General features: G+C 43.8%; 1 protein-coding gene across 3 annotated transcripts in view; it reads right to left on the bottom strand.

Annotated features, from left to right (window-relative positions):
* Positions 1 to 14,218, bottom strand: part of LOC128834971 (GDNF-inducible zinc finger protein 1-like) — a 37,812-nt gene that overhangs the window by 15,482 nt on the left and 8,112 nt on the right. Inside the window, exons 1-2 of one of the 3 annotated variants that reach the window (XM_054024205.1) lie at positions 7,825 to 7,913; positions 5,292 to 5,424 (exon numbers count right to left, since the gene is read on the bottom strand). The exons of 1 other annotated variant lie outside the window; for it this stretch is intronic. The gene's annotated coding sequence lies outside the window, so the exon portion shown is untranslated. Of the gene's footprint in view, positions 1 to 5,291; positions 5,425 to 7,824; positions 7,914 to 14,218 lie in introns of those variants that run through there. One more of the 3 variants, XM_054024207.1, reaches the window with a different exon arrangement.

The following is a 14,218-nucleotide window of genomic DNA, read 5'->3' as shown; positions in this document are numbered from 1 at the left end:
AAGACAGTCTTTTTGTGTGTGTTTGTACAGGTCCCAGCAAAATGGTGCCATGATACTGACTTGGGCCTTTGGAAGACACCATAAATGTTTACTAATATCATATAAATGCATCAATTATAGTACTGGATATCATTATTACTCTGGAATAAGTTATTGATCTAATAGGTTAGGTCAATTCCACTAGCCCCATATGACCCGATTAGTACTCCTCACCCTGAAGACTTTTATTCATAGGAAGTTATAGACACCCACCTACTGGGGCCCAATCTGAGAGGTGTGATAAGATGGGGTTCTCCAATCTTTGAGGCATATTTAGATATAGGTCCAGACAGCTCATGCCGAAGTCATTTCAAAACTAAGTGATGAAAATGCTAAAACAGTCACTACATTACCTAGGACATTAGTAAGGGATTCATAGCTAGGAACCGATTTTGATCACTACATTATCCATACCTCCAAGGTATATCCCATAGCTTTGAACAACTCTGGTAACACAAGGTAATGTCCCAATGCTGATATACTTACTCACCCTGAGCAGTACTGTGCTCCACTACTAATGCCAATGCAGTCATTAGGACTATTCTTGGAGTAAGGAACTGTTCAGTGTAAGTAAGGGTTTCAGAATCTACCCCGAAACTGGCAAACCTCTGCGTATGAGCCAAAATGTCTATTCCTCATAACCTTTAGCCTACTATGGTATGCTGAGATTCAATATAATTCATGGAGTAAATTAAACTGCCCGAGTTTGTTTGGCATATGTTCCCTTATAGTGCTAGGAAAACAATAGCTTTAGGTTGGTGTCTCATGACAGGTATAGGTCTTCCCTTGCGACAAATCCTATCCGTACAGAGTAGGTACACTCCAAATTCTTTACCCGGGTACCTTTTAGTTAGTACAGAGGGTCTTAGTAGTTTAATGTATTACAGTGATGTTAAACACCCAGCCGGAGGAGCTGATCTAACCTATTAGATGTACTTATGTGGCTTTAGAGTACATTTCTAGCCTTCCTGGATGCAAAATTAACCTCCCAAATGCAAAACAATTAGAAACCAATGATGCACTGCTGTCTTCCTGAGTCTGCAGACAGCCTGAAACAACAACTTGGAGGTGTGAACTCCTTTGCTCCAATTCATCTCATAGTGATATTAACTTGAGAGCATAACAGTGACACATTAAATAGTTAATTTATATAATTATATGATAATTTTATTGTATGATATGAGGAACAGGGTGGAAGTGAAGCCAATAGGAAGGAACTGGCTTTTGCTGTAGGGAAGACTATGCAGAGAAAAGTTGAGAGAAACAGAAAGAAAGATAGAGAAGGAAAAGAAACAAGGCAGATACAGTGGGTGTCCTAAGAGTAAGTTCGTTTTCACACTGAGCGATTGATGAGCGTGACTTTAATAAGAATAAACTAAAAATTTAGTTACTAAATCAAGACCTGATTCCACCCTTGATCTTTGTGAGGATCTTCCACTGACAGCACTGGGAGATCCACTATAGATTGAGGGAAGTATGGAATCCTAAATGAATGCCCCAACCATAACTAAAAAGATATTTGGTGCACTCCAAAAATGAGTTTGACACTCCTAGTCTAGTAGAAGACTAAAAAGTCTTATTATTTAATGTGTGTTTACCTAAACCGTATAACTTATTTACAAATAAATTTTAGAACCTAGAGAGGAGCACTAGGTCAAAGCAAATAGCTGGAGTGGCTCTCTCTTGTTGGCTCCGTTTTACAGGATGGAAAAGCTAGGTGGTGCAGTTACTTTAACCTTGATGTTGGAGTGTTTGCTTCTCAGCCCAGTAGTAACAATGGGCATTAAATTACATCAAGTTTTACTTTTGTTCCTTATGTGAATTACATGTTTGACATGACATGAAGTGTACTATTAGTGCATATAAAATGTGCAAATAAGAGGTCAAACTTGCCTTCAACATACTGTCCCATGATGCATAAACATCAATATACACCATAATGAATAGGTTTGAATAACAAGCTTAAAAGCTAAGCTAATGCAATAAAAACAGCCATAGTTAAAACACATTTTAATCCGCAAGGCATAAATAATTCATGATTTGTGACTTCTAAAATAATGGTAACGCACTGTATATATTTCCTGGCTGCTATGTATTCCAGGATTTCTTAGCGATTCGTGACCAACTATATTTTTCCAGGGAACACATTTTTAAGGATGGGATAGGATTTTATTAGGGATTTCTGTTAGAAAAAACAATGATAATAAGCAACCTGGAATACTTCTGAACACTCCATGCCATTAATTTTGATTTAATTTAGGGCTCAATTCTGCTAACACTTATGCATGAGTAACGTTACTCATGTGAACGGTCCCATCGAAATCAATGGAATTACAGCTGTTGGGAAAGATACAAACTGTGCACGTCTGTAGGACTGGATCCTTATTCATCAACCTGATTTGAAACAGAAAAAAATATGCTTCTCCATACCAGTGAATTTTAAAGAAGGTTTATTTAGAGAAGAGGAAAGCAAAATACCTTTGTTAAAGGAAAGTACTTTTCAGAAGAGTAAAAAGATGTGCGCGTATATTGGAATATGTCACCGAAGGCAGAAATTGACCCATTTGTTAGCTTAATCTTAGTCCTACCAGCACAAGATTGTTCATACACAGATTTCTAGAAATGTACAGTAAACAACACAGCAAAAGGCACATTTTTAATTCTTCAGAGCAAAGATAGTCTCTTCCTATGCATTTGTACAGCAACCCAGTCCTTCCTGGGGCTTTTGGGTACTACTGTAATTCCAATAAATACTGATTATTACTTAACATTTATATTGCAGTAGCTCCTAGAGCTATATATGTGCACCCATGTAGCTTTTTGAGGCAGTGACATTCATGAGCAAAGAATAAGTAGTTTCAAGATGCCTACAATTCCGCCACTGAATTGGGCTTTGGGATGAAATTCGGCAACTATTTTCAGTCAACGACAATGAGCTTTGGATAAAACTAAAAAATGCCAGTGGATTCCAGAGAAGTCTCAGTTTTGACAATATATGAACACAACTTTATTTCCTGTTATTAAATTCACAAAAGGAAGGAAATTGTCAAGTAATTGATCTGGTTTAATGGTATCGGCATTGGTGGGGGCAAAGAAGGGTTACAATTAAATTCATAGCATTGCTTCTTTTTATGTCATCATATGATCTGGTGGTCCCTTCTGGCCTTAAACTCTGTGACACTGACTATTGGACTGTAAATTCACTATATATTCGTTTGATGAAAAGGGCATCTTGGTCTTACCCTGTCTGACAGTATTTTCCTTCATTATTGTTGTATATGGCTGAATCCCCCCATATGGCTCTAATTCAACAGAACATTTAAGCACGTGCTTATGTCCCACTGAATTCAATGGGACTTAAGCACATGCTTAGATGTTGTGCTGAACTGGGATTTAAACAAACAGCTCAAGAGGAAATTAAGCCCACATGATGCCGAATACAGCACTTCTACATCTTGTAAACAGGCACAAGCAACACATATTCCTGTGATACTCCTATAACCAGTCTACCAGTTTTACAGAACAATGACAAGAATTCACTTCAGTTGTTTCACTGGGTGGTGGTGGAGGAAATGAAAAGCATCCTGATTTTAACCAAGACAATTAAATTTGCTTCCTGACCTGTTTAATGTATTCCATTGTCTCTCCTTACATTTACCATACAACATACTTTTAATTACAGATATTAAGATTTGTAGTTATAGCTAGATGTCCAAGGCCTCTGGAAAGTATTTAAGCACCACCGCAGTCCATTGAAAGAAAAACACTGTCAGTGTTACTTGGGAGTATGAGAATCTGTATGTTTATGATTAAGAGATGAACGACCAAGATAAAAGTATTCCCTTTCAGATCACAAGCCACTGTCTTCAATTAAAACAATAAAACAAAATGGCTTCACAACATTTAAGAGCTAGAATTTGCTGAAGGCAAACAAGTATGCTGCAAGCATCATCATGGATAGCCAAGTCTGACTGCTAGGAACTAGTATACTTACAAAGCATTGATCTTGCAAACTGCTGAAAGAAGTGCAGACAGCCAAAAAATATTTTCTAGGGTCATTTTTTCCCCCTGGACTTTTACCATTCCTGCCTATTTCTGGATCACACTGCCTGTCATTCTCTATGGACCAGAGACTCAACTAATGTATATTTTGCACAGCTCCACTGAAGTGAAATCCATGCAGCTATGTAGATTTACACTAGCCGAGGAGCTGACCCTGAACTGTTTTCACAACAGAATTCTTTGGTGGAATTATTTCACATAAAACTTGCCATAAACCTATATGCTATGCCTATTGTGAGATATATGTAATCTTGTGACTGTAAGTTCCCCCCTTTTCTATTACATCTTTGCTTCTCCAAGACCTTTGCATGACATATTTCCCTAAGTGAAGCTCCTTTTAACCTAATATGAGTCACATATATGCACGCATATGTAGGGGCCCTGACCCTGCTGATGAATCGACACAGGTGGACCATAACCCAACTGACTTCACTGGGTTCTGCACAGACACACGGGACCACTGAGGTCGATCCAATTGCAGGACGAGGTCCATAGTGAACTATACAGCATATACATTTTTAAGAATACACAAAACAGGCACTGAACTGAGACTCAGCAGACCAGGGTTCAGTTCTCAGCTCAGTCCAGAGGGATTTTGGACAAGTCACAGTCGATCCGCTACTTCAATTCCTCATCGCTAAAATTAGGATTTTTCCCTATTCACGTGGGCACTGTGACGATAAAATCCATTCATGGCAAGACACAGTACACTCTTGTTTACCCAGAAGGCCTGGCAGCCATCCAACACTTTCAGATAACCTAGTGCTTGGATAAACAGAAATGCTATTTTGAGCTGGATTCTGGCTGGGATGCAGCAAGGGTATGTCTACACTGCAGCTGGGAGCGAGCCTGTGGGGTCAAGCTAACACGCTAAAAATAGCCGTGTGGACACTGTTGCTCAGGCTCTCAAACCCACCCGACTCCCTAGGCTGGACAGCCCGACCTCCAGCCTGAGCCACAACATCCACACTAGCTCAAACCCTGCTAGTGGCTACCTGGCCTGGGAGGTTTGCTCCCAGCTGCCGCGCAGACATACCCCATAGGTCTGGGAACAGCTGGATGTAGCAGGCTGAAGAGTCACTCAGGGATGTTGCTTTACTCGATTGGCTGCTGCTCTTGCCATTCCAGACTATGAGCCAATGAATGGTGGTGCTATATGCAACAACCTCTCCCCTGCACACCTTGCCTACCTTGTGTCTGTCCCAGTGCTCGGGCTGCCTGACCACAGTCTCTCAGTGATGACTGCGCCACTGATCACTGGGAGGGGCCATGCTTCGGCTGCGGGGCTCCGAGATAGGAGGGAAGCGCTGACCAGAGATGCTGCTGTAGATACAACCAAAATAGTTACACATGCTGCACTTTGAACTGGACACAGTGTTGCAGCCACAGAACCACATTGTGAGGGGATACATTCATTCACCCTTCAGCAGTGCAACAGATGCATTGCTGTAAATTATCTTAGCACTAAGAAGCTAATGGAGAAGTTATAAGCGGATGATTAACTAACATGGGGGGGACGCACTCTGGACTTGGACAACTAGGACTTTTGGATAAAGGGAATTTGAATAAGTGGGAGTGCATATAGTACTATGCTGAAAAGGACCATTAAAGTACGGCTAGAAGGTTCCACAGACACTTAAGCAATTGATTAAGTTTATGTGCCTGAAGGGTCCCACTGAGTTCACATGTGTAAAATTGGGCACATGCATAAGTGCATGCAGAATTGAGGCTCTGATTAGTAGAATAAAAACAAACGCATGATCTTTCACACAAACTTTAAAAAGAAAAAAACAACAACAAATGCACCTCCCTTCCATAATTTTTGGGCCATCACAGTTTTGGACTGTAAAACTTGGACCATCTAAGGAAACTGTATTTTATTGAAAAACGGGTGATTTGTCTGGGTCTTGTTAAAAGACAACTTTAAGAGCAAAAGTAGAGGCAGTAAAATTAAACTGCTTTAACATGTATCCCATATGGGGGCGACTCCCTCCAAAAGTATGAAACGTGGCAGGTCTGCACATGTAATTGATGACAGCAGCATTATAAAGGGACACTGTCCTCTGGCAAAATAAATAAATCACAGTTCTAGCTGAAAGTTTTGTACCAATTCTAGTTACAAGTCACATCCTAAAATGACTAATCAAAAGAGATTAGAGAAAAAAGTTATTTGCCTCCCTTTTCTCAGTCTGCTTACTTTGCACACTACAGCAATGTAGTTAGTCTGTTTCACAGTTTTCCCTGCAGTCAGTCAATGTCAGGCTTTAAAAAAGAAGGTATTGAAATACTCTTACTCTCCATTGTTCAAAGGTGCTGGTGTAACACAGACAAGAATTTTAAAAATTAGTTCCCAATCCTGCAAATTCTTAAGCATGTGCTTAATTTTAAGTATGTGACCAGTGCCACTGAAGTCAATGTGACTATTCACATGCATCACATTAAGCATGTGATTGCAGGATCGGGGCACAAGCCAGTACAGTGTGGGGAGTAACATGCATGGCAGGGACTGGGACAGCAACCCTAATGCTATTAAACACCATAGAGTGCTCAACCTCAGGTTGCCACCTGTACCAGTTTTAACTGAGCAAAGATGTGTAGCTGAGGGCAGGTGCCGGTGATGACAAGTGGCTAGCACAGCAGCAATTTGAGCTGCAATGGGGCAGTCATCAGAGCAGGGCTTAGTTAGAGGGGGGCAGGGAGCCAACGGGAGTGGGGCAACTATCATGCAAACCCTTCAGCACAGGATTCAGTTGTGGGAGGCAGGACGGTAGCAGTCAGTGTTACCCAAGTCTTACCCTTCCACACAGGGATTAGCGATAGGGGATAGGGTCCCTGAGCAAGCCCCCAGCCTTACCCATCAGCCCAGTGTCTGTCTATAGGAGGGGCAGGCAGAATATATAGCTAGAGAAGCAGCCCCCAACCTTACCCATTAGCATATAGGGCAGCCCCCAGTCCTTACTCATCAGCACAGTTTCTGCCCTCAGGAGTTGGGCAGTGTATAGCTATAAAGGGCCGTAGAGTTATGGGATAGGCAGGATTTAACTATATGGGCTATAGAGCTATAGGAGCAAGCAGGGGATAACTATAGGGGCTGAAGAGCTATGGGGTGGGCAGAGCATAGCTATAGGGGGCTGTGCTGCTATGGGGTGGGCAGGGCATAACTATAGGGGCTGTAGTGTTATAGGGGTGGGCAGAGTGTAGCTAAAGGGGAGGGGAGGGCAGGATGTAGCTATAGGGGCTGTGCTGCTATGGGGCGGACAGGGTGTAGATATAGGGACTGTAGTGCTACAGGAGCAGACAGGATGTAGCTATAGGGGCTGTAGTGCTATAGGGGCAGGCAGGGTGTGGGGCTGTAGTGCTATAGGGGCAGGGAGGGTGTAGCTATAGGGGCTGTAGTGCTATAGGGGCGGGCAGGGTGTAGTTATAGGGGCTGTAGTGCTATAGGGGCAGGCAGGGTGTGGGGCTGTAGTGCTATAGGGACGGGCAGGGTGTAGCTATAGGGGCTGTAGTGCTATAGGGGCAGGCAGGGTGTGGGGCTGTAGTGCTATAGGGACGGGCAGGGTGTAACTATAGGGGCTGTAGTGCTATAGGGGCGGGCAGGGTGTAGCTATAGGGGCTGTAGTGCTATAGGGGCGGGCAGGGTGTAGCTATAGGGGCGGGGAGGACGTAGCTATAGGGGCTGTAGGCTACAGGGGGGGTAGCTATGAGGCAGCCCAGCCTTACCCTGCCAGGCGGAGCGCGCTGCTCTCGCGCAGTCTCATGGGGCTCGGCTCCTGCCCGCGTTGCGCTGCGCTCCGCACCGCCGGACTCAGCAGCGCAGGTCTCTCCCCCTCTGTCCGCGCGATGGTATAGCCCGGGGGACCGCCCGCCGAGCGCTCCGCCTCCCGCCACGGCCACCATAGCTGCGCCGCGGGGGCCGCTCCACCGACGTTGCCGCGGGCCTGCTGCCCAAACGCAAGATGGCCGCCCAGTGCACATCAGAAGCGTCACCCCGCCCTCCCCCGCCATCTTGGGTGTGGGCAGCAAAGCTCCCCCCCCCGCTATCCCCACAGGGAGCTGCCGGGCGCTACTTGTCGGCCATCTTGAGTATGGGCAGCGAGACCGCTTTCCCTCAGAAGGACCCCAACGAGTCGGCCATCTTGGATGAGGGCACAGAACAGAAGCCCCTGTCTGGGCTGGGGGTGGGCCGCAAAAGGCTGCAATTGTCAGGAGCCCGTCCCACCCCCAGCCTGGGCCCCTCCACCCTTCCCCCCCCCCCACAGCACTGCCCTCCCTGCATTGGGTCAGGCCCCCCAGCATGAGGGCGCCTTAACTCCCTCACCCCATCCACACAAGGCTCAGGGCCGGGAGTCCCGTCTATGGGGCTGCAGCCTGTGGGGCTGGCTGGAAACTAGCCCCCCAGTTTGGTGGTGTTCACGGCCCCCCTGCCCTCGGTGATACCGAAACAAACAGAATTAACCCCCCCCATCCTCCCCCCAGTGCGTTAGGTGATTTACAGCCAGCCCCATGCAGCATCAGCACCCAGAAACCTGCTTCCCCTCATGGCCCCTGGGCCAGGGACCCTCACCTCCCCCGACTCCTGGGCAGGGAGGTGCCCAGCCAACCGCCTTTTTGCACCCTCTCCCATGCAGACTCGTGTTGCAATGCGGCATGGTGACCAGTGCTCGCATAGGCCCTTTATTGACGTTAGTGGGATCAACAGGAATACGTGACCTTATATTTTTACAAGAATCTCAGGGTCCAACCCAATGGCCTCGCAGCATTATCACTTTCTGCCAGCTGACAGATAACTTACTTGTGTCCTTAGGAAGGATTATTCTTTCGTGCCTATCATCACTGACACTGCGCCTTTACAAAATGAAAATGTGTAACCCCGGTCTGTGTAATACCTCACCCACCTGGTCTCTCTGGGCCTCTAAGGGTATCTGACTAGGGTTGACAACCCTCCAGGATTGCCCCGGAGTCTCCAGGAATTAAAGATTATGTCATGTGATGAAACCTCCAGGAATATGTCCAACCAAAATTGGCAACCCTATAGCTGACTGTGAATTCTAGGAAAGCTTAGATGAAGTTACATATAGTGCAAATGAGTACAGAAAGCACTTACAAAAAAGAAGCATCTTTATTCTGCTAACTCACCTGATTGAAACCCACATGCTTTCAGCTCCTAACCGAGGCTGTTTTGTTTTTCTGTGCTAGAGGCATGTAGCAACAGCAGATATTGATTTCTTGTGTGTATTTAAAATGCTGTTGAGTTAGAATAATAGAAAATTAGGATTGAAAGAGACCTCAGGAGGTCATCCAACCCCCTGCTCAAAGCAGGACTAACCCCAACCAAATCATCCCAGCCAGGGCTTTGTCAAGCCGGGCCTTAAAACCCTCTAAGGGTGGAGATTCCACCACCTCCCTAGGTAACCCAGCTGGAGTAAAACCGCAAGTAGCAAGAGGAAGTTCTTGCTTTTCATCAACCCCTCACAGCAGAGCCCTCGCTCCAGCAGTGCGGAGGCTAAAGGTGTCTAAGAGCTCCACAGCAGGAGAAACTCTGATGTGCACAGGTGATGCATCTGCAGGGGTTTTGACAGTGACTGTACATTAAAAAAACAATGAGGAGTCCGGTGGCACCTTAAAGACTAAGATCTATTTGGGCATAAGCTTTCGTGGGTAAAAAACCCACTTCTTCAGATGCATGGAATGAAAATTACAGACACAGACATAAATATACTGGCACATGAAGAGAAGGGAGTTACCTTACAAGTGGAGAACCAGTATGGACAAGGCCAATTCAGTCAGGGTGGATATGGTCCACTCCCAATAACTGATGAGCAGGTGTCAATACCAAGAGAGGGAAAGTTGCTTTTGTAGTGAGCCAGCCACTCCCAGTCCCTATTCAAGCCCAAATTAATGGTGTTGAGTTTGCAAATGAATTGTAGCTCTGCAGTTTCTCTTTGAAGTCTGTTTTTGAAGTTTTTTGTTGTTGAAGTTTAAATCTGTTATAGAATGTCCAGGGAGATAGAAGTGTTCTCCTACTGGCTTTTGTACGTTACCATTCCTGATGTCTAATTTGTGTCCATTTATTCTTTTACGTAGAGACTGTCCGGTTTGGCCAATGTACATGGCAGAGTGGCGCACATGCAAAAGTGATGTACTCTGCTGGTATTAATAACGATGAATGAGTATCACTAACCCCTTGCATTATACAGAGGTTGACTGCAAAATGAGATTTTCACTATGCACGGACAGTAGGGATTTACTGGTGATTGTTTCTGTAAGTCTGGATAAACTTGGGTATGTGTATATTTGACAGCCATGTAATACATTATAGCCTCAATACACTGTTTAAAATCACTTCACATAATAAATGGTAGCTTACAATGTGAATGTTTAAATGACAGCTTTGCTCACTGGGACAGAAGTGGTTACTTACCTTCATTCTCTCCCCATCCCCATCGTCCATCCCTGGGCCTGGCTGGTAACAGTCACCTCTGCCTTGCTTAAGGATGGAGACTGAGACAAAAGCTTGTAGATCAGTGGCTCTGCTCCTCACTTGGCTGGAATGATCTGTGTTGAGCAATATGAAGCACTTCATTTCCCTTTAGGGACTCAGCGTGCTGTCAGCTCCGGCTTAAAGCAAGAGCTATAAACTAAACCCATGTGTCCTGAATAGGAATGCAAAGTATTAGGCCTCCAGGCTAGTCCCCAGAAAAGTCTAAGCAATGCTATATATCCCAGAGACAATTATCACGCCCCCCCCCAATGCCCCTCAACTGAACTCAACTGATCTGAGATGCACGGGTTCAAGACAGCAGGCCAGGGTCTCAGCTAACGTGCCCTTGATTTCAATGAAGAGGTTAGTTCTGATTCCAGTTGAACAATTCAGATTTACACCAAACGCAAAGCTGGCCCTTCATTAATTAAATAGCAGCTAGCCAAAAATGGGCCGGATCCTCAGCTGCTGTAAATCAACATGGTTCCATTGAAGTCTGACATCAGTGGAATGACACTGGCCTAAATGTACGTATTTAGCTTTATAGAGCTGCTATCTGAAGCTGTAGGTGCTTATCAAATTTCATTTAGAAATACCATACACCCGATACTGTTTCAATGCAGAGACCATGCAGCGCCTATAAAAAGTAACACTGTAGTCTAAGTAATGTTGATCACTTTTATAAATCAGCTTATGTAAAATGTTATTTACAGTCAATGCTCAACATATATTTCTGTTATCTGTTTTAATACAAAGTCTGTAAACATTTAAAAGATGGCAAAAAACAAACAAACAAACAAACAAAAAACCCCCTAATGTTTATATAAGAGGAAATTAGCAGGGATTTGAAAACTGATTTGGATAATATTAGAACTGGTCTGAACCTCAAAATGAATCTGGCCATTTCTGAAGTTGGAAGAGTTTTGTTTGTTACTTTCACTTTCTGATTCAGGCAAAGACTTAAGCACACGCTTCACTTTACACACTGTGGGCAGTCCTGTTTTCTCTCTCTAAGGGTACATCACTTTTGCATGTGAGAGCCTGATAACACCCCTGTGGGGTAGGGCAGTGGTATTCTCTACATTTTACAAATGGGGAATGGAGGCACACAGAGACCAAGTGAGTTGCCCAAGGTCACTCAGGAAGTCTGTGGCAGAGCAGGGAAATGAATCCCAGTACCCCAAATCTCAGACTAGCACCATAACCATCAGACTATGCTCACTCTCTGAAGCCTATGCTCTGTGAATAATCCTGTTAAGCACATTCTTTAATCTTTCCAGAATCCAGGCCTTCACCTCTGAGAGGACGATAGGGCACTGAAATACTATGGGAGGGGCTATTCTGATGTACTTCCTGCTGGACAATAACCAGGATATTCTGAAAATCTCATAAGTAAGGTTTGCCCGCAAAAGACTTCCAACACAGATTCCAGCTCAGTGAAGTCTGGATAAGTTTTGGACAAATACATTCTCTTTTCTAAATCTTTCCAAACCTTGCACTTATAATCGCTGTAAATATTTGTGCGGCTCTTCTCTTTAATCAGTAATCACTTCCTTGATCCTCCACAAGTGGGCGCTATAGACTTTGGAAACAGCCAACGATCATTACTCTAGTAGAGCAGTGTAATGTAGTTGTGCTGTCCTATATATAATCATGTTGGGGTTATAAGCAGGTTTCTCAACTGCACAGTATAATCCTAGACTCCTCACATGTGAGACTGAAATATATAAGAGATGAAAGGAGACTTGCTCTAAACTGTGCTGTATGGCAGGGGATTTCTCTCTTCGGTTTCACAGAGAATTTTCAGACCTCATATATTTCCCAGTGAGTTGGGAGTTTTATCTTTGTTGGCAGCTCGCTGACACACAGGTGCTCTCATAGCTTGCTAGACCCCTAGACAGGCAGGAAAGAGAGAGTGCCAAATTCACAGTGTAGAGAGGAGAATGGAGGAGATCAGTAAGAATTTATCCTCCACTGACCAGATCTCAGGAGGAATGCAATGTGTGAGACTAGTCAAGTAAGGAAGGATGGCTAAGGAAGTAGATTAATTAAATGGTTAAGCAGCCAGGGGTCAAAATATGCCAGAAAGGAAATAGAGAGTCAGTTGTAATTGTACCCTTACGGACTAAATTTATCCCTGGTATAACTCCACTGAAGCTACTGACATTACACCACGGAGGAATATGACCCTATGCATTTGTAGTGCCCTTGAGTAGTAAAGGGCTTTAAAAATGCATTTTTCATAGAATTGGAATTGATGGGATTTAAGCATGTGCTTAAATGCTCTCCTGAACAGGAATGCTTCCCAGAACCGGGGCTGGAATGACAACAGAACAACCTTAACTCTGACCCCAAAATAAATACTACTCTTTCAGCAGCAGTCTTAAAATATATATTCAACACAAAACCCCAATGAAATAAACCCAATAAAATTATTTAACTACATATTGATCTGCCTGAAATGCAAGTCTACATAATACATACAAGTATGTATAATTTTACCATACATCAACAATGCTCTACCCTTTTCCTATCATGCTACATATACATTATTCTCAGGAAAAAGCAGTTACATGTTTTTTGGCAATAAAATAAAATAAAATAAATAAAACAAGTCAGCTGCCATTTGGTAAATATATTAACTGATAAAAGAGAAATGTTAACAGCATTTCTTAAAAGAAGATACTAAGATACCAACATCAAGACAACAGTCATACGTTAACAGACTTCATCAGTCTAAGGGTCAAAGTTACGGTTATAGTATCATGTTGGGATGCAACATCTGTTTCCTTATACTTGATAATAAGCCACATCATCAGCTTGTGTAAATTGGCATTGCCCCCTTGAATTCTCTGGACCTTTGCTGATTTGGCTCAATCTGTTAATGTTTTTTTAAGGGGTCTAAATACCTTCACGGGGAGAAAATACCAGATATTAAAAGGCTCTTTGATCTTGCAGAGGAAGGCAGAACAACCCCCAAGGGCTGGAAATTAAAACCAGACACATTCAAATTAGAAATAAGGCACAGTGTGTGTGTTCTTTAACAGTGATGGTGATTACCCATTGGAACAAACTATCAAGGGAAGTGGTGGGTTCTCCATCCCTTGGACCTTCAGATCAAGACTGGAGGCCTTTCTGGCAGATATGTTTTAGCCACACATGAGTGATTGGACTCAACACAGGACTAACTGGATGAAACTTTATGGCCACTGTAATACAGGAGGTCCATTCTGGCCCCCAAATCTATAAACTATGTGGGCAGCTATTCAGTTCTTGTGTCCAAGGGTTTGGGTTTTGTACATGATGTGCTTGGTAACTGCAGTGTTGCCATTTAGGAAACTGAACTGGGTCTGGAACCAAGCTTTTTGGAGTATAGACTAGATTGTACAGCCAGCCAGGGTCACTGTGGGCATCACAGGGAGGAAGATTTGGGTGCATGAAAGGAGCTACAACCGCTTTCTGACAGTGATCCTGCAAAGGAAGGGCTGGTTGTGCGGAAGTGGTGGGGAAAGCTCAATACCTGCCCCTTGTGGTATTGAAATAATAATTTTGATATTTATATGTGGATATTGAATTAGGGTCTGATCCAAAGCCCATTGAAGTCAATGGAAAGGCTCCCACTGACTCTAAGGA

The sequence above is a fragment of the Malaclemys terrapin genome, chromosome 3 (assembly GCF_027887155.1).
Source record: "Malaclemys terrapin pileata isolate rMalTer1 chromosome 3, rMalTer1.hap1, whole genome shotgun sequence".
In the NCBI taxonomy this organism is placed as follows: Eukaryota; Metazoa; Chordata; order Testudines; family Emydidae; genus Malaclemys; species Malaclemys terrapin.
The sequence above is the reverse complement of the archived record's forward strand: the minus strand, read 5'-3'. Positions and strand labels throughout refer to the sequence as shown.